Source organism: Aythya fuligula, chromosome 8 (genome assembly GCF_009819795.1).
Source record: "Aythya fuligula isolate bAytFul2 chromosome 8, bAytFul2.pri, whole genome shotgun sequence".
NCBI lineage: Eukaryota > Metazoa > Chordata > Aves > Anseriformes > Anatidae > Aythya > Aythya fuligula.
The window spans coordinates 7,225,909-7,251,276 of NC_045566.1; the positions used below are offsets into that span (position 1 = coordinate 7,225,909).

The window sequence follows — 25,368 nt, forward strand, 5'->3', positions numbered from 1 at the left end:
ATGTAACAGCTGCCAATATATTAATGCTTATTACTGTATTGCTAATTTTTATATATAAAAAAATATGTCTTAATGCTAAAGGTTTGTATTAAATACTGTTTTACGCGCTGATTCACTTCAGAGTATGACATAAAATCAGACTGCTCAAATGTTTTAAAAAAAAAAAAAAAAAAAAAAAAGGGTATGTGAAGTTTGTCATTACCTGTAATGTGCTTTTTATCAGGTACATCTCTCTTACCCCATGTAGATAAATTAATGAGTTTTATTCTATTATTATATGTATTATTATCATATACAGTGCTTATTGTTAACTAGTCAAAGATGTAGGATATAAAAATGTTATTTTATACTGTAATTTTCCAGGTTAACTCCCTCAACAAAGTTTCAAAGCACTGTCTATCCTTGCATAGCTGGAAGACTTTAAAAATGTGTACTTAGTGTCTTTAAATATGGTTCTTACTTGTGTTTCTTGTGGCCAAATTCTATGCTGCTGAGATTATTGGAAGTTCTGCCTCTGATGTCAATAGGAGCAGAATTAGTTTTTGAGAAGCTACATCAAATTGAAAGAGAAACTATTTTTTTTGCAAGTGTTATAGTTAGTATATTAATTTGAAGAATATTTTAAATCATGTATGTTTATATGCATGTTGGAGGTATGTAGTTAAATATATATATATATATATATATATATATATATATATATATATATAAAGTAAAAGTATGTGGCTGCATTTTGTGTTACATATATGTTTGTCTCCAGATTGTTAGCTTGCATCTATTATTATTGGCTTACAGACCTGCAGAGCACTGTTAAACACCATATGTACAAAAGGCATTTGGCAGGAAAAACTATTTTCCAGCGTGGTTTATATGAGAGGTGCTGGTAATGCCAAAACTGCTACAGTGTCGTGTAAAATGATTTTCTTATAAAGAGTTATATCCCTAAGGGGTAGAATAGTGGCTGACAGTTCCTGGAAAAATATTAGATTAAGTTATTTAAATCCTCTGATAGCATTGTGTAAAAGGTGTAAATGATGCAGTTGTGTAGTAAAGAGTATTTTATTTTTAGAGTGTATATCTGAAAGTTCAGACAATACTTAAATATTAAAAAAAAATACTTCGGATGCTATTCATAATGATTATGAATTTATGATTTTTTGCATTAGAAAACGATTTATGAAATTAATCAGTGGGCCAAGCTGAGAAATTTACTTTATTCTGTTAAGCTGCCATGCAATGAAAAGGATTTTGCAGCTATCAAATGATTTGTGAAGCAATGTGAATCATTCCATTATGGTTTAATTCCAATTTTTAAGCAACAGAATTAATTATATTTTTAAATTAAAATACTTCTGTAGTTCAAAAGTAATGCTCATACTTTGACAAGTACAGCATGTGATAGAGACAGGTACTATATGAAATACTTAGTTTATTTACACAGTAGCGTGATGAGTCTCTGATGTTGCTTTGCATATTCAGACACCTCCAAAATACAAATATGAATAAAATTAATAACTTCATTTATTTTCTCATAATGACAACGTATTAGCAAGAACAATAATAATGTGTATACTTCATTTGTAAATTCACTTTAACTATTGTTTATGTCAGCCAAGTAATTGCTTACAGTACCTTAATGGGTCAAAGCAAATTAACTGATTATTGGATATTTTATCAAATTGTTAATAACTCTGTAATCTATCTCTTCCTATCTTCCAAACAGTAGAATAAGACACTTATACAAAAATGTATTGATACGCTTTGAGTACCACCTTAAAATTGGCAAATAGCTATACATGATATACCCTATTGGATTTGCCTTTTTCATAGAACATGTTTTTTTTAATAGTTGACATCAATTCTGTAATAATTCCAAGTTACTGTTATCTTATAGACCTAAATATACTTGAAGGAAATACCTGAAGATAGAGTTGTGCTTCATCCATTATGATGATGATATTATTAAACGTGTCTGAAATCCGAGATCCCTCATACTTAAGAGGTGTTACAGGTTTTTTACAGTTAAATTTTTGTAAGGATTTATTTAATATGTATAAATAAATGCAATACAATTAAAAACAATAGTTATAACACATGATGATTGTAGCTCTCTATCTAATGTAATGTTAACAGAACTTGTCATTGTTTTATATAACGCTTTCACTGGAAGTGATCCTGATCCTGATGAAACTATGATAGAGTGGAGCAAAACTGCCTGGACAGTGGTACTCGGGGAGTATTTGTTGATGGTCTGTTTTCAGGATAGAAGTTCTGTTAAATGTGATTCCACAAGTGACTTTCCTGTCTTTGGCTGCATTCCATGTTTTCTTGAAATATCTAGTTGATAGAACTGAAGGCTCCCTTCCAGACCAATTTTTCAGCAACTCTTTTATTTTGTCTTGCAGAAAGGGAAGTACCTACCTTTTTGGAACAGATAAAGAATATTAAACTTGCAGAAAACAGGAAAAAAAGCATATAGATGAAGTGCTATGAATGCTTTATTTTTGTAATGGCTATCATTGTTCTATTAAGTAGTGTTGAGGAGTATGAATTTGGGATGGAGGTGTGTTTTTATGTAATCTGATATGTCTGATATGAATGTCCATTTTGCTGTTTAGAGGGGCCTATATTTTTTTTTTGATTTTATCATTAAAAAAAACAAAAAACAAAAACAAAATAGACATGGAGATTTCTTTTTAGTCCACCGTCCTGTTGAAAAGCAAAACATACTACTTTTGCTATTCCTGAGAGATACTTATTTTCCTTCCTCACAGAGACTTTCAGTGAGGAAAGTTTCAATGAGAAAGCAGTAATCCATTCTAATGCTGTAGTTTGCTCATTATATGAAACTTTTTCTTTCAGTGTAGAAATGTTCTTACCAAAAATGCATTATTTTCCAGTACTGTAGGTATTGACAGCAGATTGGTCCTTTCTTCTTTGACTTAGTGGAAAGCTATAATATCTTGCCTTGACCTTTCCCTCCTCACATTAAATAACTGCTATTTTTTTCAATTGTTCCTCAGTGGTTGTATTTCCCAAATTTCCTATCATTCTTTATTTCCTCTGGACTGTGTCCAGCTGTTCCATGCCTTTCTTGACATGCAGTGATCCTAGGCAAACATGATACTCAGATATGCTGGTGCCAGTACTATGTATCGTATATTACATGATATGCCTTGCAATCTATTTACTTCTGCTATGTGACACAGTCCAATCTTTTTCACAATAGCATAACACTGTTGACTTCTTTTGAATTTGTGATCCCTTATGTTCTCCAGATTCTCTTCAGAAGAGCCAGCTAACCAGTTTGTAGCTTGCACCTAACTTACTCTTAATTAATTTAACTAGTGAAAGAATGTTTGCGGTAAAATAAATACTGTCATTGTAAATGAAGAATGGTGGTTGAATCCTTTGTCTTAAAATAACAGATGGAGGAGTAAAGGAGAGAGAGAGTAATTGACTTGCAAGTATAGTTCAAGCTAATGTTCTAACAACTGGAATCTTTCTTGTTGTCTTTATTAATATTTAAGAATATATGAGGCCAATAGAAACTTTTCTTATACACTTATCAATGGCATAAAAGTAAGTGCTGAAAACTGAGACTTCTTGTATACCACAATGTAATTTTTGGATGCCAGTTTTCACAAGAAATATGAGTTACCTTCAGGGGAGAATGGAAGCATGGTCATCTCTGCATAGTATCAATTTGAAGGGAATAAATGTCACATTTGAAATGTGTAAATTTGTGTCAGTTATAATTCTTTTTCTTATTATTCATTAAAACATTAAATTTTCAACGTAGTATTGGTTTAGCAGCAATGCAGCGCTCTACAAATGTTTTTCTGACATCCTATCTCCTCTGGCAAAACTGGGAATTTTGCAAAATATAGTGCTTCTAGGAAATGGATGTATTCACTCCTGCTATATGAAGAAATACTTCCTCAGTGTGTCAGGCCCAAACTTTCATGGTGATTCAAGGTGAATTTGTATTTCAGACATTAGAAGTTTTGTGGATCTAAATGACTTTTAGTTTAGCTAGTTGCCTGTACTATCTTGTATTGTTGTGGTGCATGTATTTCTGATGGTATCAATTTAGTCAGCAGCATCTTTGGTGTTGTGGTGACTATTTGTTTTTATTTGCTTAATCATTTTTGGAGACAATACCTCCAGAGCTGGAAAACTTTTTTTTTTTTTTTTTTTTCTGTGTACTTACGTAACTGCTTTGCTTTCCTTTGCAGGAGGTCATACCATTTACTAATTTTAAGTGATAGACATGAAACCTTTCAAACGTGTTTTGCAGAGCGAGCAAAGAAAACGTGAAGCAAATATCTTTAAAGAGAAACCGGTATTTTTATGGTGCTGATGCCAGTTCAACCTTTCATGAAGAGCACCAGTCTCATCTTCTGGCTCTACAAAAGGGAGGATTTTCATAGTGATCCCAAAGCATGGCAACTTCAAGGGTTTGACCATAGCTTATGCAGGCTGCAGAAGTGTCTTTTATGTCAGGAGACAGAGAAAAGGAAGGACTCATAGCTGACAGTGACATAACTACTTTCTTCTAAGCCCCCAAACATGATGAAATAGGCCAGAGTACAATGAGTTGTAAGGTACTAGAAACACAATTGCAGCTATCCTGGAGCTCTGAAATGGACCACAAAACCTGAGAAGCTCATGGTCATTGGGGATCTTTTTTTTTTTTTTTGGTCAGAAGACTAAAATCTATAGACTGTAGATTCTCTGAGTGTTCAAACAGTTTGAGTTCCTTGCACAATCATCTCATAAATCAGAAGAAACCTCAAGCATGCTGGATTCTTGGAGTACTCTAGAGGGTGCCACCAGACTACATGGATGACATGTTCTTTAAAGTGCCTTGGTCTGACTAGAGTCTGTCAACCCCTGTTCTAGGAGGGTACAAAGCATGGCACACACTGTCATGCATTCAGGCTGTGTTACTACTGCTACAGAAGTATACCTTCAAAAAGTCCATAAGAGATGCCAGCCACTCAGCACCCATCTTGTTCACTGCACTGGTACTTTGATAGGACCAAATTTCCTCTGAGTTGAAAATACATTTATACTTGCAGAGGCTTGCAGACATTTCTTTCACACGGTGCAAAGACGGTGTTTACAGGGTGTTGTTGCCTTTTCATCTCAGTCATTGAGTGCTTTCAAGATGGGCTTAAGATGGATATACCTTTTGCTTCCCCTGGCTCTTGACTTAAAGAACTGGCATATGGAAGAACATTGATGCTTCCAGCTGTGGCTTAACTGAAGAACAAAGCAAGAATTCAAATATTGTTCATTTTGTTTGGTATCATCTAGATTGTCAGTCACCTTGGGAGTGTTGGTTAGTAATTCCGGCCTGTGCATACTTCTGGATCAATCCCACCACCTTCTGTTTTGCATGGCAGGATGTCATAGGAGGAAGCTGGAGTTAGGTGGTAGACTGTTACATGTTAAGTTGCAAGGATGGTTTTTGTGACAGAAGAAAGAACAGAAAATAAAACCCTAAAAACCCAAGTCTGACAGTTTCTGCAGCTTGTGGCTCAAATTACTTGTTTTATAATTTCATTTGAGGATTGAAGGAATAAGGTTGGCTCAGAGAGGTTCTTAAATCTCAGTGTTCATACTGTTAAATACAGGGGCTTTTTATAAGGTTTTGAAAATACATATTTTGGCTTGTTAGTCAAATATAATGCTGTTTAAATGTTAAAAATACTGTGTTTCTTGAAATTAGAAATGAAGCTGCCGTCTGCTTTTATTCTCATTTCAACCAGAAAGTGGAACTCCGCCAAGAGTCATTAAATCTTCCATCCTTTGGATGAATTCTTATTTTTTTTTTATGAAAAAAATGTTATGATTGGGTAATTTGTGTGTTGTGGTTTATGTTCAAAAGGTTGTAATTAAAGTTTTGTAAAATTTTAGATTTGACCTCAATTACTGTAAACCTCATATTATTATGTTGATTGATACACAACCACCTTGCAGTGAAAATGTTTGACAAACATTGGTTTGGCTTTTCCTATAGTATATTTATCAAAAATTTCATATCAGAAGCCCAATAAAAAGAATTCAGTGCTGATGGATTGCAAATGATTTTAATCAGCTGGAAAAAGTTAAGATCTACAATCTATTAAGATATCTCATGTGACTGAGAAGTACTCTTGTATCATTTTTGTTAAGGTTTTAAATATCTTCCTATATTTCAAAAATAGGGTAATGTACTTATAAAACACTTTACACAACACTCAAACTTGCAGTAAGTGATTGTAATTCCGCTGATCTCTTTGTAAGCGCTTACAGGCATGAAATAGGCCGTTGAGCTTTACCATGAAAGATATCTTTTGAACAAAAGCAAAGATAGTATAGGATGAACTGCCCTTTGGGGATGCCCGTGTCCCAGTTGCTAAGACCTAACATGTAACTTTAGACAGCTAAAATTAGATGAGATTAATCTTACTTGTGATTACTAAAATATTGTAAAATTTGAGTTCAGGCATTTATGAAGTGGGTATTTTTGTTTGTACAAAATTTAAAAATGAAGAATACAGATGTGATGCTGTTAACGTAATGTTCAACAACAACAAAAAAGTGAAATTGACCCTACAAAATAGTTAAGTTTTAGCCATCTAATGTAGTATTGTAATATGCTTCCAAAATTGTGAATGCAAGCTGATCCTGAGTGTGTGTACATTTAGGTGAACAAAAATAACCTTCTTCATCTTATTTCACTGGCACTACTATAATATCATAGAACTGGAATAAAGCAATACAAGCAAGGGTAATAATGGTAAAGTAATAGAAATAAAGAGTGGGGAAAAAAAACCACAAATATTTAAAGTTACTTTCTTCTATTGTATCTAAACACAGTAGAATAAATTTTTTTTTTTTTGGAACAAAAAACTAATTTTTGTTACAAATTTCCTGGTAGGCGGTGTTTAGCCAGAATCACTAAGTCATGTAGACTGTTTTGGCTTTCACTTCTATGTGAATACTCACATGCAATGTAGAAACAGAAGAAATGAGTATTGATATAATCAATAATGAGGTCTGTTTTCAGTCTATTTTTGTGGCATCAAGGTATGTCTGATTAATGAAACATTTTCATTATTTTCTTATATGTTGGCAGTTATTTATGCTCTATTTCACGTAAAGGTATTAAGTAGTTATTGCTACCACTAGGGATAATTTTACAAATGCTTTCCTTTTGTGAAAATGTCTGTTCCCACTTCAGAGCAGTATTATTCTCTTGTAGTATCAATACTTGTGGACTACTGCAGGTTAGAAGTCACAAAAAAAATTAAGAACAAAAGATTGATTTTTTTTTTTTTAATGATGACCCTAGGCATAGATTAATGGATGTAGCATGCACAAAGTGATATCAGTTAACATATATGACATTACTCAGATGTCTCAAACTCCGGAAAAAGCATGTGAATGATTTATGGAATTGATATTAATCTCTTTCCAGTAAATGCATTACTAAAGTTACATGGGAAATTGATGTTACTACTGTAATGCCAAATTAATTTATTTCTTGCTAGGTCAGCATTTCAAATAGAACTAAATGTTAACCTTTTAAATATCTAAACAGAATATAGCATGGAAGACAATTTTACAAATGGGGCAGTGCTTATTGTTGGTGTGATATCAGCTAACAAATACAACATTAGTCAAGTATCTTAACTTGTGGGAAATGAATATTAATGACTTACAGAGCTAATGACAATGTGATAAGAATTAGTATAATAGCATCAGTACAAAATTAGTGTATTAATTGTAGTTGGTGTACTGATTGTCATTTTCACAGTCAGTTTATCTTCTGATGTTCATGTTACCTTCTTTTTCAAGACCTAGCCTTTCCATCCTCCCTCTTTCCATGTTTGTACCCCTCAGCAAGCATAAGCACAGAAGAGGTTGATTTGCTGTTTGGCTGACCTAAAGAAGGAGCAGAATAAGCAACTGGAAATAGAAGCAGTCTTAAATGGGATAATTTTAAGTTCAGAGCAGATTTGCACTAGCCCATGTATGAGGAACAACCAAGTGAAATAGAACTCCTTGGTCTGGAAAAGAGACAATTGATGAAGAATGTCTCGGAGATCTGTAAAATCATAATTCTCCGTCAAAATTACAATGAATAGGGAACAGTGTTTCCCTCTTTTCTCTATAGAAAAACTAAGGACTAGCAGATGAAACTAGCAGTTGACAAGCTGAAAGAAAACAAAGGGAAATGGTTCCTCACATTTTGTTTAATTAAGCTGTAGAGCTTCCTGTTGTATGTTGTGGATGCTAAAAGTTTATATGTGTCAAAAACAGCTGACAAGACCAGGAAAGAAAAAATCAGTTGAGAGCTACTATACACTGACAACATTTCTGGCTTAGAAGTTTCATAAACTGCATGTTGTAAATTGAGGGACTGTTCTGGGGAGGTATCTAAATGATTGCTTTGTTCCATGGCCTTCTCTGGGGATCCATTTCTGGCACGGCTGCTGGGCTAGACCTTGATCTGACCTGGTACGTCTGGTTAAATGCTTAATATTTTTTTAGTTTGTACTTAGTAATCTTTTACATTTTAGTGTTTTCTAAAAATAGATTACAGGTTATATTTACAACATCATGCAAAGCTGTAATTTGGTCAGATAATAGGAAGGAAAATCTTACAGTTAATTTTTCCATTCAAAATAATTTTCTTCTGAAGGTAGTAGTTGAAGATGCTATTCTAACTTTAACAATAGATGTCCACAATCACACCTGATGCAGATCCTTTGTTAAGATCTATTTCTATACATTCTTGGTATTTATTTACATTTCCATCACTTTCATTTTTTTGGTGGGATTTTTCTAAACTTGCTCTTTGTCAGAGAATGAATAATAATAATAATAAAAATATTTCATACAAAGGTGATTAAGTTATTTTTGAGAATAAGCAGAATGATTTTCACATATACTAGGTTTTGAGATAAATTTTCCAGTTTCCATTTTTCTGGCTCTGTTCAAATTTTTCCATCTGGAAAAATGATAGTGGGAAATATAAGAAAGAATAGCAATGTCCCTGCCAGTATGAAGGAACATTACATTACACTGAACAAATATACTTATCTGAATGTACAATCACTGAAATAAATGCAGCTGTGTTTATTTCAGCATAATCAGATATATTTGAATATAAAATCATTGACATAAATGCAGCTGTGTTTATTTCAAACTGCACATGTTAATATGAACATGAATGTGACATCGGTTAATCACTTGTGAATGTATAGAGGTAGGTATATATAGTGGCACAATAGAGGCCTGTGTCTGTTGAAAGTAGCAGAAAAAAAATCCAGCTGAGTTTGTGATTTACCTAAGGATATTTATAACAGCATTGGAAGTCAGTGATTAGGAGAAGCAAAATTCCCCTGTAGAATCTGAATAAACCTATAGTTAATCTATAGAGAAACAGGTGACCTATTCTTTAGTTACTTACTAAGGAAATAATTGCTTTGAATAATTGCTTCTTAAAATAGAAAATCGTGTTAGTTTTCAGCAATTTTTGGGTCCAGGTCAATCACTTCTGATGGGTGTAATTGGTAGCATTGAAGATACTATCTTAGGTTTTTCTCCGATTTTGAGCGTTGAGAAGAGCTGCCAGCCACTCTTCAGAATTTCATGGTACTTGCTGGGTACTCACATCTAGGGAAAATCCAGTGAAGAGCAGAGCCAGTGGGAAAATTTTAGGATCATTTATTTTGTTAGGTATGCTTCTCCTTCCTGTTTCTCCACAGTAGTTCTGTGCCTTCCATGTCCTGTTTATATCCTTATCTCCGTCTTTTTGAATTAGAGCTATCCAGAATTAGAAGAAATTTGTAAGTGTTCTTTACTCTGCTTATGCAGACAGTGCTCTGTAGATAGATCAGAAAGAATGGCTGTACTCAGAATAGAATGTCAAGTGGCACCAGAACAGTAAATATTTTGGACCTAAGAGGTGGTGGAAAGGCTTTATTTCCTCCTTGGAGAAGGCTGAAATAGTCTGCTTGACTAAATAGCTGTATTTTGTTCAGTTTAATAACCTGCATTATTATTTCTCTTTTGGAGAAGACAGCAGCACAAAAGACTTGGTTCTTGACTGCCTTGCACCTTCTGCAGTGAATTTCAGCTTTGTGAAATGAGAGCAAAATGGTTGAGAAATGTTGAGCACTTTGCCTCAGTTTCATATGAACCAAATAATGAATGAAATTTAGGAAATTTCACATCCTGTATTATGTCTACTAAAATTTGGTGATGTTATAAAGAATAAGGAAAGAGGCTGAAGCAGTGAAAATAAAGGATGAATTGAGACATCTGCATCAGGTCCTGCACTCAAAGGCTGCATTGGCACAGCAGTGTGGTGCTGCCATTGCTCTGCTCTGAGCAGAGGGGTTGGACTAGGTCATCTCCAGAGATCACTTTGAAGTCATTTAGAAGATAACCATTTTATTCACCCTGAAATTAGAATATACTTCAGATAGGTTCTTTTTGTTCCTTTTTTTTTTTTTTTTTTTTTTTTTTTTTTAACCAACCCTTTTAATTATTTATAAATTCTCAGCTACCTACTGTTCCAAAGTTAACAATCCAAATTAAGATCTTTGCTTGCTTGAGCTACCACTGTAATGCATGAAGAGGCAAAACTCTCTGAAATGCATCATGGTCTGTTATACTGGCTGAAAAACATACTTCAGAAGAGGTGCTTCTACATCAACTATAAATTTTTATTTTCTGAGTGATACTATTTGATTTTTAGGAGAAAATATTTTGCTCAGCTTAACAGTACTTTGGAAACATTTTGAATACATGTAGAGCTTTGTTTTTTATTGATTCTGTTTTGTAACCTAATTGCCTTCTAGGTCTGGCCTTTAGCATGCTAATTTTGATTTAGTGTTTGTATTTCTGAAAACAAACTGGGAACAAACCATATATTATCACTGTGTGTTCTTTAGACAGCTACTGGGATTCCAGATCTGCTGCCGTAATATAATGTGAAGGTAAATTACCATAATGCATTAAGGGGCTATTATTATATTCTAACAATTTGTGGTAAAATCACATCTCTGTTTTTCTCATCTGAATCCGTAAGATAACTTTTTGTTCATAAGAACTATGATTTAATCTCTTCTAAAAAAAAAAAAAAAATGTTTATTGGTGCTACTGTACTATATTATAAATAATTCATTATTAGTAGCCTTTTCAAAGATGGTAAATGAAAGTCAAATTTCTGATGTGAAAAATTTTAATCTTTTTTTTCGTGAATGCAATATAAAAATACATAGAGCTAAGGAGTGATACATCTAGATTTTTTTCTTTTGTTTCACTATTATGATAGCTTAAGAAATTATGTTTACAGTGACTTTTGAAATGATTGACTAATAAGTTTTGGAGATTTATATCCCTTTTCTGTCTTTTTTTTTTTTTCGTTCCATTTATTTATTTAATTATATTAAAGTTCATTTATACAAAGCCTTTCATATATCTTTCATGTTGTTGTGAAGTTGTATGGTGACATTCTTTAATGTTGATCATATAAATGTATATATACCTGCACTGAGCTGACTGCCGCTTGTGTAGACATTCACATTAGGTATGTAGTAATGGTAGCGTTGCCCAAAATGTGTTTATACTGGATAAATACTGAGACAGTTAGCCTACACTGAGTTTTGTGCTGCTATAGGTACATTGTTGTCAGAATACCTGAGCTAGTCAATGTGACATATAATGATGCACTTATTCCTCTGAAATGCATTGTAGATATAGTTAAGACAAGGAATAGAATAGCAATGTAGTAATTAACCTATGCTTTTATCTGAAAAATAAAAGATGATGGCAAGTTGAAAACTTGTCTTTTGGTTATTACTCTGTGTTTCCTGTTATTCTTCTACATCAGTAGCTTCAGAATTGATCCATTCTCATTTATCCCAAACACTTATCCTCTTGCTTGATTATCACAACCTTATCCTGCCTGTTATTTTTCTTTCTTCTCTCAATTTTTCTAAATGATACTGTTGCAGTATCTTCTTTTCTATGTTGAGAGAATGTTGAGCTTCACTTTTTGAATGTGTACACTGAATGCTATATCAAATTAATGCTTGTTATCCTCATCTCCAGGACTCTGTTATCTTCCTTCCATTAGCATCTATTTTGTTTTTTATTATTCCCATCTGTGTGCTCTTCTTTATCCCTTTGGATTTAGTGATCCATTTATTTCCTTTCCTCATATTTGCATTTTCATCGAGAAACATCTTTGTCCCTTTTATTTCAGTTATGGTTTCCCATTTTCACATAACTTCCCCTCTAAATATCTCTACTATTGCACCTGGAAATATTTTCCTAAATCCATCTTTCCAAAATTTTCCCTTTCATTTTTTTAATGATTTTTTTTTAATTCACTTTTTTTTTTTTTTTTTTTTTTTTTTTTTTTTAATGAACCAGGATCAGAAACTGTTTGGTGTTGTCCTTAATCTGTCTGCATGTCTTAATCTGTCTACATTCTTTTGGATAGTAAGTGTATTTCTTACCACAAGCTTTGACTGTGCATGATAAATCTTTTCTCAAGCCCAGGCGATCTATGCTGGCAGATGCTCATGCTAAATCTTCAGGGCCTAGTTCTGGACAGAAATCATTGGAAAATTTCAGCAAAACTGCAGGGATTCCTGCTGCCTTGGATGAATTCGTAAGTTTGTGAAACTTTCTATGAATTAATAATCATGTGGCAATTGGGAAGATGCTCTTTTAGTCTGAGGGCTGGAGGTCAATAAGTGAATGCTAGAAGAAAGATACTGATTGGATCACATGAATATAAGAACATTTTGAGTGATTACAATCAGGTTCAATTAAAAGTGTCTGCTTGATATATCTGTAGTGTAACAATCATTTTGACATCTATGTACTTTTTAGGGTGCTTATGCTTATAATCTCTACTGCAGGAGATTGCTGTGCACTTTACAAGGCACTTGTTTTCATTTTATAGTTCAGAAATCAGATTTACAGAAGTTAAGGGAGTTACTCGGAGTTGCACAGTAGAATTGCTATTTGAAGCATTTTGACATAATCTTCTTTGAAGTACACTAATTGGATTTAAGCACACACCTTTGATTACTCTTTGCAACTGAACAAAGTATGTGTCATTCTGAATCACGGTGGATAAGATGGACTTCCCTTTGTGGGGATTCAATTTTAGATAGTATTTCAGATATAACAATAACAGTTTTTTTTTTTTTCAGTATTACAGGAAAACTTTAGTGTTGGAAAATTGTGCTAGGTTATCTACATTGACTCAGACTAATGATGAATGAACCAGCTGAGTAAAGAAAGTAAGGGAGAACAAGCATTATCTTTTGCAACCTATTCAATTTTGACTATTTTGACCTAGAAGAGAAGATAAGCAATACTGTGTGTTTGGAGAGGACTGTAATAAGCTTTGTTAACTTATAATAATAGCTGGAAGACTTACATTAAATTGGTGATTCACTTACAAAAAGAATGCCTAAGACAAAGTTGTATTACTATAATCTGATAATTGTAATTTAGTCTTTATTATCTATGTGCCTTCGTAGTGAACAAGCAAACATAGGATAGTGTATTTTAGCAAAATCAAATTCAAAAGTGTATGAATTAGAAAATGTAAAGAAAATTAAAGTATAGGCTGATTAATGCAATCCGGTGTGATTAATGTTGGTTTTATTTCAGATTGGGTTCCTTGCTGTTAACATACAGCATGTAAATGCAAAAATTATAAGAGAGAAAGAAAGGGAGAAAAGAAAGATACTAATATCAATATGACTGTGTAATCCCTGGTTCTTCAGGATTTTGGAAGTGAACCTACATATGGACCAAAAAAACTATTAGCTTTAGTTTTTAATTAAAATATGCCTGATAATCCTTCCGAATTCCTGATACTCATTATGTTTTTATTTATAGAATAAAATTTTTATTAATAAATTAATATTTACACCACTCCTACCCTCCTAGTGAACTAGAGCAAGCTGTCCACCTGTTCAGAATTATAAGTCTTTAATTTTAGTTATAATTTTTAAATTGTAAACTACTTCCGGCCTTACAGTGAACAGTGGGACTGCTGTTTTTCTTGTTAATCTGGGATGTTCAAAAGCAGAAGGCCCTTCTGTTGCTGACTTCCTTGCGTATCACCAGTATAACAGAAAGTTATACTTCAGAGAGGCAATGTTTTGATGTCAGTATGGTAAGAACATGAAGATGAAGACTTCTTAAATTCCTGGATTTGAAGATTAGCTTTTGAAACCAGTATATTTTTCCTTGTCTGTTTGGTTAAAACTAGTGTATGTTAATATATCTTTCATTTAAAGATTTTCCACTATTAATAGTAACATTTAAAAAGTGTACTATTAGTACATTAAATATGCACATTTTTATTTCTAAGTAAATAGAGAAGCACAGTTTATAAAAGTTAGATAGACTATTATTAAAATTAGCAAGCAGGAATAATTAATTACTTCTTAAGGTGATAATTGTTTTGTTATGCAACTGCTTACACAGCGTTTCCTAATGTAATAAATGTTTCTAATGCATTTAATAGAGAAAAAGATTTTTGTGTATCACAATGAACATGTTGTAATGTGCATGCATATAGATCCAAACTCAAAATTGAAATTAACCTTGGATGTATTTAAACAACAATTTTTTAATTAACCCTTTTATCTTCTGTTTAATATGCTTTATGTGCCAAAGGACGTATATTAATACCCAAGTAGCTTCTTATATACAGAGAATTATTTTAAGATTAAATTTTAGTATAAAATGACCTTGCTATGGATTCACTAACTGTACTATTACAATACTGTATATAAAAAAAAAGTAGTGTTTTTTGTTGTTGTTTTTAATTGAAAAGGTTTGATACACTTTCAGGTTCTTACATAAATAGAGGTAAATTGGCACCTCTTGTTAGAAATCCAGGAAGACTAATTTTGAATAGAAATACTGCTGTGTGTATGTCATTGCTTTTGAAGACTTAAAAGCAAAATTGATCAAGGTCACTTCGTGTCCACAAGAAACAATAATACAGCTCAACAATCACTGTATTTTTATTGCTTTATGTTATTGATTTATTTTCTGTTTTTGTCAAATATCTTGTATGAAAACTTGGTTTGTTTTTAAAACACGTTTCTTTTTTTTTTCTTTATGGATTATGGTGATCCTACCAAACACAGACCCAGAAAGAATAAATTTGGAGATACAATCAAATAAAAGATATATATTTTTTTAATTAGTCCACTTAATTAGAATCCTAAATAGAGCTTAACTGGACATGCTTATAGGCTGGAAACCTGTGGATAACAAAGAATTGCTAAAGAGCAGAAAAGTCACTATCTTATGTGATTTGCTTTGTCTATTAATGTAGGAGTATCTCTGCAGATCATGCCCATATAAAACCTAATCCTCTTACTGAGTTGTCCATCCCAAATTTTGCAAATAGCTTCTTGACTCAAATATGCCTTCATTTCAGCCTATATATAGACATTAGTAATAAGAGAATAATCTGAATGCTCATCTTACAACTTCTTTCCTAATACAGAATAAAAATTACACAGATAAAACATTTCAGCTAAAGACCTACTGTAAAGTAAACATTATGTGCCTCCTCATTAGGAACCAACTGGTATCTGTTAGACCAGGTGCTACCTGTCTTTCTTAACAGATGGATGGAAATCAGACCTGCAGTATGATGGAAAGACTCAGAAAGTGAAGCTGAGAACACAATTATGAGTTGTGAGGCCACACATTCTCTTCCACATAAGTTCTGGGCTTCCTATTAGCCTAGTTGGAGGGAGCTGACTTGCTCCTATCTGTGGTGTTTTTACCGTGCTGGGCAGCTAAACACCACAACCGCTCTCTCACTGCCCCTCCTTAGATGAGGAGGGGAAGAAGTAAAGCCAAGAACAACTCACAAGTTGAGATAAGGATAATTTAATTAAAGGGAAATAATAATAATTATAAAAGATTATTATGAACTAAACAATTTAACTAAAGGGGAAAAAAAGGGAGGGGGGAAGGAGAAAAGGGAGGAAAACAAACAAAAAAAACAAATGAAGGCTATGTGGAAGTGCAGAGGAAAGAAACTACTCTCTACTTCCCACAAATGAGTGATGCTTGACCATGTCTTTGAAGCAGGGCCTCAATGCACGTAGCCAGTGTTTGGGAGGAGGACCAACGTTTTCATGACGAGAGCCCACCCTCTCCCCTCTTCTTCCTGTTTCCACCTTTTATTGCTGGGTGTGACATCATATGGTATGGAATATCCCTTTGGTTGGTTTAGGTCAGCTGCCCTAGTGATGTTTCTCTTCTCACTTTGCCCACCCCCCTAGGAGGGTTAGAGAGAGGCCTGATGCTGTGCCAGCACTGCTCAGCAGTAGACACAACACTGGTGTGATAACACTGCTGTTCCAGCTACAAGTGCAGAGCACAGCATTGTATGGGCTGCTGCAGGGAAAGTTAACATCCCAGCCAAACCCAGTACACTATCACATGGATGTAGTGAAATACATTCTCCTGTATCTGCGTTGTATATCCTTTCAGTCCCCTCTGGATCCTCTAGCATCTGTTAGTTGCCTGCTAGCTGTAATATAAAGAACTGTTTTCTCAGAATGTTTCAGTTATAGTAATTCCCAGCCTGGACAGTCAAAAAGGCATTGCTTTGTTGACACTCAGTTGGCAGAGGTGCTGTGGTTTTATTCACTACAGTGGCAGCATTTTTTTTCCTAATTTGCCAAAGTTGAAAAAAGACTTAAAATAATAGTTGTATTTCATAGAAATTTTAAAGTAATAATTTCATGCATTTTTTGTGCATTGAAGATAAGCATGAAAAGTAACAGCAAAAATAAAAACAAAGGTAGAACTTGTTGGCCTATACAGTAGTATGCAATTTGCACTCTTTAGATACCTGCATGTCTGATAGACAAGGCAAATTACATTTCTTTTATGACTCAGGCACGGGTGCCTCTATCCAAGAGGACATACACATGTGGGAACTACCTTTTAACCAACACAGGAAGCTTCCTGTCAGTGTCCTAGAGTGTGAGAGGATGGAAAAAATATTTTATTTTATATTTTTGTTGCACTGTTGCCTCTTTGTTTAGATGCATATCAGACCAATTTTCGTATGTCTCTTAACACTGTAGAATCCAATTACTTTTGCTCATTGTACAACTAGTGTAATCAGAAATTTTGGGAGCATTTGATATACATGTAACCTGCCACACCCTGCAACCAAGCCATCAAGCCATTAATTTGGAAGTATTTTGGTGTTTACGTGGCTACAGACATGGCTTTAGCAGCTTGCTTTGGTGGAGAAAATAAGGTTAGAAGATAAAAGCCTATAAAGGAAAGTAGCATACTTTTAATACACATAATGATATAGCTGAAGCTACAAATATACCTGAATGGTTACATATAAACACACTGTATGAATATAAATGTGTGTTCGTGAAAATTCCTGTTTGTATAGATGTAGCTATTTTACAAATCCCAACTGATTGATATTTAAAATTAGCATTTACCTTTAACATAATACATCCAATTGTGTACATCTGTCCAAGAATAGTTTTTGTTGCCAACTTCCTCTTTCTAACAGTTTCCTCCTGTTTCTTTACCTTTTCTTTTCCTTGCCTTCCACTCACCCCATGCTTTAGGCATTATTTGCTGATGAAATCCTCAGTTTGTGTTAACTCAGGGAATAAAATAGTATGTTGATGGTTTGGATTCCTGTCGGCATTCTGATGATCCCTGAGCAGAGTAACGTGCTGTCACTTTCACCATAACTGTCCAAGGTTGAGAATTTTATTACATCTTTAACATACTTTCATGTGAAAGTGAAAAGGAGCTGAATAAAATCCAGTTTGTTTGAGCTGGGCTGTGTGTTCACTTATGTATATAAGACTCCTTAGGAAACCAAGTTTAATTTTATTTGTTAATACAATTTTGTTCCTGCTTTATGACAATTATCATATATGACTTTTTTTTTTTTTTTTTTTTTTTTTTTTTTTTAACTGCCACAGTTTGAAGTGAGAGCATTAAGTTAAATTAATTTGACTTTGGTTGGCAAACGGTAATAGTAGTACTTTAACAGCTGTTTGCTTTCCTGAATTGTCCTTGGTGCTGAAATTGCTTTTGTATCTAAACAGCAAAATGTGTTTATAGGGCTACAGAATATGGAGATAAATTTAGCCTGTCAAACAGATATTATTGGGGCTTTTTCGTGCAGTGTTTCTAGGAGTGGATCCTGACTACAGTGCTTTAATTCCAAACCGTGCCTTTGGACATCTTACAGAACTGTTTGTGGAGCTTTTCTGTTTGATTTATGACCTTGCCTGTATGGACTTCTGATCAGATTTTATTCTCATTTAGTGCAAGAGGGGCTAATTATGAAAGTGACAAAGACTCTTTCATTGTGCTAAAGCTTTTTGAATGACAAAAAGGGGGCTTTAAATTAAAATGAACTTTAACAAGGCATTTTCACATTGAAGTGATACACACTCTACCACTGATAGAGTAATTCATTTTCAACCCTTTCTGATTCTATAAACACATTGTCTCACAAGATCAGTAATTTTTTACCTCTTGGGCTAATGAAGAGTGGATTGTAGACCAATGAATTCTCTTTTTGCAGAGCTGTTTTGACATTCTTAATTTTTTCTTAAATATCAAAGAAAGGACAAAGAGCTGTGATTTTATTGCATTAATATTAATAATCATTTATCTGCCAGAAAAACATTTAAATATCACTTGACATTTGCAGAGAAAGATTAATGTTTAATTTACTACAAACATAGAAATACTTTGAAATAAAAGGAAAACGCTTTTGGATTTGGCAAAATGAAAAAAGAGCCTAAAATTAAGAAAGACATTCAAATATAATAAAATATTCTAACAACAGCAGAAGACAAAAGCATGTTCTTGCCATTTAAATGTCAATATTTAAATTATCACTTAAGGTTAAAAAATTAAATCAACTAGATTGTTTAGTTAAAGCTTAAATTAGACATTAAAAAACCTAAGATGAGTGAGGGCAAGCAGTTGTTTTCTGTGTACATCCATGTTGATACAGGTAAGAAGGCCTGCTATAATTTTGATATAGAAACTCAAATTTTTGAGTATAAAAACAAACCAGCATAGTGTCATTTCTTACTTACATACAGTGCATTGGAGTAAAGTTGTGTTATAAACACTACGTTATAATTGGTGGTAAAACTGGAAGTCAGGGAGGGCTTCCAGAACAAGCTGATGACCGAAGGAAAGGAAAGGAAACTAGCAAGGCACAGGGGTCTGAAAATTATACATGAACAAATTGTGTTCCTGAAGGATCAAAATGCTGTATAGTAAATGGAAACACAGAAATCTCCTTGGTGTGGAAAAAGCATGTCAGACTGGGAAGTATGGCAGATGAGTAGGTGAATGGTGAAATTGTTCATCAATCTAATCTGATGACATGGCTGAAAGTGTATCTAGATTTTAGGGAAGTATATGTGTAAATTTTATCATGGAGATTATAATATAAATATTTCACTTCTAGGCAATGAAGTACCGAGATTAGTGTATTAAATGAGAATAATATTTCTAGCCCCCAAACTGGTTTTGATTGCTAATGGCATAGAGAATCAAATTCAGTTTCAGTAGAAGCTGTATATAGGACTGACATCTGTAATGAAAGGCTATCTTTACATTAGAGCAGCATTCAAAGAAACTTTTGCTTAAGATACAGAAGGAAAGTTTTAGCAATAATATCAGCAATTTCTTAGTTAAAGAGAATTCAATTCAGAATCCATCTCAAAAAGCAAGATAAGACAATACCTGGAGCATTTCCATTAATACTCTTTCTTTATATATATATATGTGCATGTATGTATGTATATACGTGTATACATGTAATAATAATGAAGTAAATATATTTACTGGTGACTTTGGAGAGGTCCTTCAGAAAATAATTTAACTATAGGTTTTGATTTGAATCTTGACTGATTGGGGTTTCTATCAATTAATTTTCCTCAAATGTCAGTTTGTAATTACCTGGAAAAAGTGGTGGTTCTGTGTATCAGGCACCGAACTAGGCCAAATGCAGGACTACAGTGTTGACATACAGTAATAAATGAACTGAAAAATTCTTGCTTGTAGTATGAAAGAGCTGTTTTCCCTTTATGTTATTATAATGTTCAGAGTCTTTGCAAAATCATGACTGTATTGAACAGAAAACATTAGAGAAGTTAGGGCTGCTGTAATGTACTTAAGAGTAAAGAATATGCTGCTTTTAATGTTTTTAACTACTTCCAATGTGTTGTTTGCACACCTGTGATGTCTAGGCAGCAGATAAATAGGACAGTGTTTTACTTTAGATACAATAGGTAGCAGTGGACTTGAATGATGTACATGTATATTGAGCATCAGGTCCTCACAAAGCAAGTAGGTACAAGTTTTTCCCTGCTACACACAATGGTACGCCCTATTGTGGTACAGTAGTTATTATTCTCTGATCTGCCTTGGTAGTTGCTTGCGTGGTTAAGGCTGTTGATGTTATAATTTATTTATTAGCTTATTAATTATTTATTTAGGCTAGCACCCATTATATGCTAAGTGACTTCCAAACAGAAATTTCCCCAAATGCTTTTCCTTTAAGAGCTTTGCTTTGAAAAATGTAATACATACACAGTAATGAGGTACCAGTTCTGATGGCATAGATTTTTTTAAAGAAAGCTGCGTTTCATGACGCTAATACAAAATCTCTTTGTATTCTGATTTTCCTTTAACAAAGGTTCACTGCCATGGATAAATAACTGCCCATCTGTCATTGGAGGCCTTTGGGGATTTGATAAAGAGGGAGTGGAGAAATCAGTAGTCTACTGTTTTTCTGTGGATTTGATGGTTTTGGTTTAGTGGGTGTGCAATGGCTGTCTTAGGGTATGGGTCTCTGATTTTTGTTCTTGACACTTCCTACTAAGTTGATGCATTTCTCCATTACTGCTTTCGGTTTCTTCATTTAGATTATTTCTTTTTTGGAGTATTTATGCTGCAGTCTTGGGCTCTGCTGATATTTTTTCTAATTCACATCTCACAGATGCTGGAGAGGGAGTCAAAAGACTGACACCATTTTTTTCATTCTTTACATTTTTTTCTACACAATGAGCATTGACATTTTATTCTTTACAGCACCAGATTTTTAGCTCCTTTAGCTGAAAGCATTAGTATTTATTGATAATGCCAATTCTGAAATAAGGTTCTTTTACTGCAAGTGATTAAATATCAATCAGATTTCATCAAAACTATAAAATTCCTTTAATGAGATTTTACAATATGATTTCTTTGTATATATTTGTTTCTGCTGTTTACACAATAATACTTGCTATATATTGGGATGTCCATTGCTGTTTTGCTCATAGTGTTTTTTTTGAACAACAACGATTGCTAAATATTTAAAACTGCTTGCTGCTGTTTTTCATTGTGCTCTGAACTGGCATCAGGACTGGTTCTCTTAATGAACATAAAAAGACAGGAAATATTTCGGTTCTTCTAGTTTTAGCTGAAAACCGTGTGGTTAAAATAGGACATTTGTATCTCACGCCTTTATAAAAGAGATGTAGGCCCTTGTGTATCTTTTCTGTATATTCTTCCTACTTATACATATTTCTAATCCACTTTCACTAATTTTATTTGAAACACTTGTGCTTGTGTTGTCTTTCTAAACGGTATCATTTACTTTCCTTTTCTTTAAAGGAAACCTTCAAGTAGTGGGAGTAGGCTGCCTTTGGGACATGCTAGAACTTAAAAAAGATATTTATACTGTGGAATCTTTAATAGTATCTCTCCATTGCAAGAGAAGCCTTAAAAATACTGCCCAATAAATTTTAATGATGACGAGTTCTTCTCTCTTAAAGGCTTCTAATTCCCTTAATTTTCAGCATTTAAGACCATTCTTTGGCCTGTTTAAAAATGGCCTTCTACCTTTTCCACTTCACTCAGAGGCTAATTCTACAAGGTTATTTTAATCTAGTGATTCAGATTAGATGCTGCCTAAATTCTGCCTAAATTCTCATTCAGATAAAAGTTTCAATTTTTAAAACTGGTGGTGTGATTGGAGTGATATGGAGATTGGTGTGATATGGAGAAGCCATACTATTCACTAATATTTCCACAATATAACTTGATAAAAAGAATTATAGGTTTATTTATTACTCTTCTTTAGGTACTGAGAAATAGTAAATATAATCCCAGATAGTGTGGGCAAAATGCTCTTGGGAAATAGAGCACTGTACCCATAAGTTCTACTTATATCACTTGTGGGGAAAAATATTGGAAAGAGTAGATATCAGAGTAGGATCCTGAAAATGTATGGGAAATCAGATCGATATGAAATTATTCAGCAACAAATAAACAAATGGAGACCCGTAACTCATACACTCAAAAGATCAATAAGATTTATTTTATGCTGTATTTATAGATAAATAAGAAAAGTGTTAATGCTAGAATTTTCATGTGCTGTCAGTCACAATTAGATTTTATCATGTTGTCTAGTTATAATCAAAGCCCAATCAGAATGGTTCAGCTTCTGTAAGTTATGCATTAATATGTACATCTCCCTTTCCAGTGATGGGAGCTGGCCTTTTACCAACAGATGCTAAGAACTATGTTAGTGCTTTTTCCCATAAAAGTCTTTTTCACAATGAGATTCACAGGCTACTGATTTACTGTCCTTTGGATGTCACTATTGATAGAAACTTAAAACATAATGAAAACACAGCAATTTAAACTTGCTTAATTGAGGTGAGAGGATAGAAAAGAGACTACCAATACAAGTCTGAAGCATCCAGCTTCTCAAGCCAGGTGCTTTTGAAATGCTTTGCCTGTTTGACTTCCCTAAAACAGTCTGGATTTTCATCGAATGTTATGGGCATCACTATTGTTATATGTATAACACCAGATATTTAAAAGAGCACTATATTCTTGAAGAGTGTTGAATTTTTTTTTAAAGCATTGATATAACTAAAGCAGTGTAAATATTATTTTGTTTGGTAGATCTTAAGTGCAATTTTAATAATTTAAAAGTACTTAAATACCTTACACTTAATTTATATATGTATATGTGTTTTTTAATTGCATTTGTTTTTATTCAAATCACGTTCTTTGCAGTTTCAGGAATCTTGATTTGACATATACTTTGGGCAGGAGTCCAGGAGATGATACAAAAACAATCATAGGTTTTCAAAGATCATTGCTATTTCATTAGATTTCTTCCTATTTAAAAATCGAATGCTGTTTAGTTGTTGTTTAGGGCTATTAAAACCAAGCTTTTTTTTTTTTTTTTCCCTTCTTTTATGAATTCTTTTCACAGACAAAAAACATAAAGCTAGTGGGAATTTACAGCTGGTATTTTAGATGCACTTCTTTCACAAGAAATCTAATCTTTCACAGAAGAAAGTTTTTACAGATCTTGGTCCCTGTAGTTCTACTTCCATTTAGGACATATCAGTAAAATTTCTTTGCATTATCATCTCAATGTCTTTTGTGATCTTTAAGTATGAATTCCACTCAGGGTATTCCACACTCTACCTTTCACTTTATTTTATAAAATGCAGAGTTGTATGAAAACATAGATTAATACTGTTTGGCTGTCTTTGGACTTGGTCCCAGGATCAACTGGTGAAAATGATGTATATTCCAATCTGTTTCTTGGTTGTTTTTGTTTAAAGAATTTGTATAGATTGAAATGCAGCTGCAAGTGTATTAGTGATTTTTCTATTGCTTACTTGTCAAGATTTTTATTGTGTGGATGAAAAATAGTATTTCAAAACCTGGCAGCATATTGACAAAAACAGAAGAGCACTTTGTGTAATTCTCTTTTTGAAAAACTACCTCTTTTAGAGACAGAGATTGCCTCAGCTACTTCCATTCATATGTAACTTGATCAATAGATTTATTGATAGCTTTTAGCCAAGGTTTAATTCTTCCCCCACCCCCTCAGTTCACCATGGTGCTCACTTTTCTGAATTAAGAAACTAGAATTAGGCTCCTATAAGCAAGGCACATAATATGCAAGTGCTCTAGGTGTAAAAGGAGGCATTTGACCTTTTGTTGCTAATCTGTGACAGGTGCAGGCTATTTTCTTCCAAATGGTGTTAATTTTCATGTGCAAATCCACCCCCTGAAACCTGCATTCTATATATCCACCACAGGGGAATTGGTGGTCATCATAAGTACTGTAATGGACAGCTGAGAGGGATAATCACTGATATTTCAGCACATTCATGCTTGCAACTCAGTCGTTTTTAGTGCACTTCTGTTTTCACTGCTTATTAGGGAGGCTGAAGTTAGTTATTCATTGCTGGACAAAAAAAGTGTCTGAGAAAGTTCATGTGCAGGGAACAGCACATTGTTACAAATTAGTTTCCTTTACCATTTCTGGCAAACTCATTACAAAGTAATCGCGCCCTGCGCTGAAGTGCACTTCCTCTGGGACCAATAACTGTAAATAAGCAGGGCTGCAAGCTGGCTGATAAGTTGTTGTTCTGAAGATAACGGTCCTTTTTAGCAGAGTGTTTGACCTTTTTCTTTATATTGCCTCAGGCTTGTCTAAGACCCTCAAGGTCTATTTTTCATCTTAAAATTCTCTGTAGGAAAGCACAATGTGTGGTTTAAGAAGATTTTAGGATTGCTTAACATATCTATATTTTCTAGCATTTTTATGATAATTGTTAGAATGCTTAGTAAGTTCAGCTAGCATTTTCTTAAGCAGGTTTTCTTTCTTTGTGTAAAGTATACTTTTTATTGATGTAGGAAGCAATATATGTTAATATTTTATGAGGACTAAGTGTATGTTGCATGATTAATAAATAGTAATGTTTTTTTTTCTGACTTTTAAGGAAACTTGAAACATGCCACTGACCCCTTTTACTACTCACATTTTGAGATTATTGCACTAAACATTACTCTGTAAAGCAGTTTAAGCAAATATAATTACAAATTTCAGCTTGAATGATTAAAGAAAGGGATGTCTCTTCTTTTCTCAGTATGCTAAGAGTATTGAACAGAACTGTGACTGAAAATTGAGCATGTCTTAAAAACAAACCTCAAGGCTAAGTGAAAGTCAGTTTATAGACATTTTGGAATCTAATTTGTTCACATCTTCCCATGAGTTTAAAAAAGATCTGTACCAGTATATTTGTAAAGTAAAATAATAATAGAAAAATCATCTATTTTCAGAGTGAATAGGAGAAGTCCATAATGGTTTCTAAAGTGTTGGCTATGCTAACAAATTGTTTATTTTACTTTAAGATATAGCCAGATAACTATTTGTTATCTAGACGTGCATCCAAGCTGTAAAAAGAAAATTAAAACAAG

The 25,368-nt window shown here is 33.5% G+C and overlaps 1 protein-coding gene across 4 annotated transcripts in view; it reads left to right on the plus strand.

The window, feature by feature from the left end:
- The window catches only part of BEND5 (BEN domain containing 5), a 923,509-nt gene that overhangs the window by 18,072 nt on the left and 880,069 nt on the right, over window positions 1-25,368 (plus strand). The window lies entirely within an intron of this gene.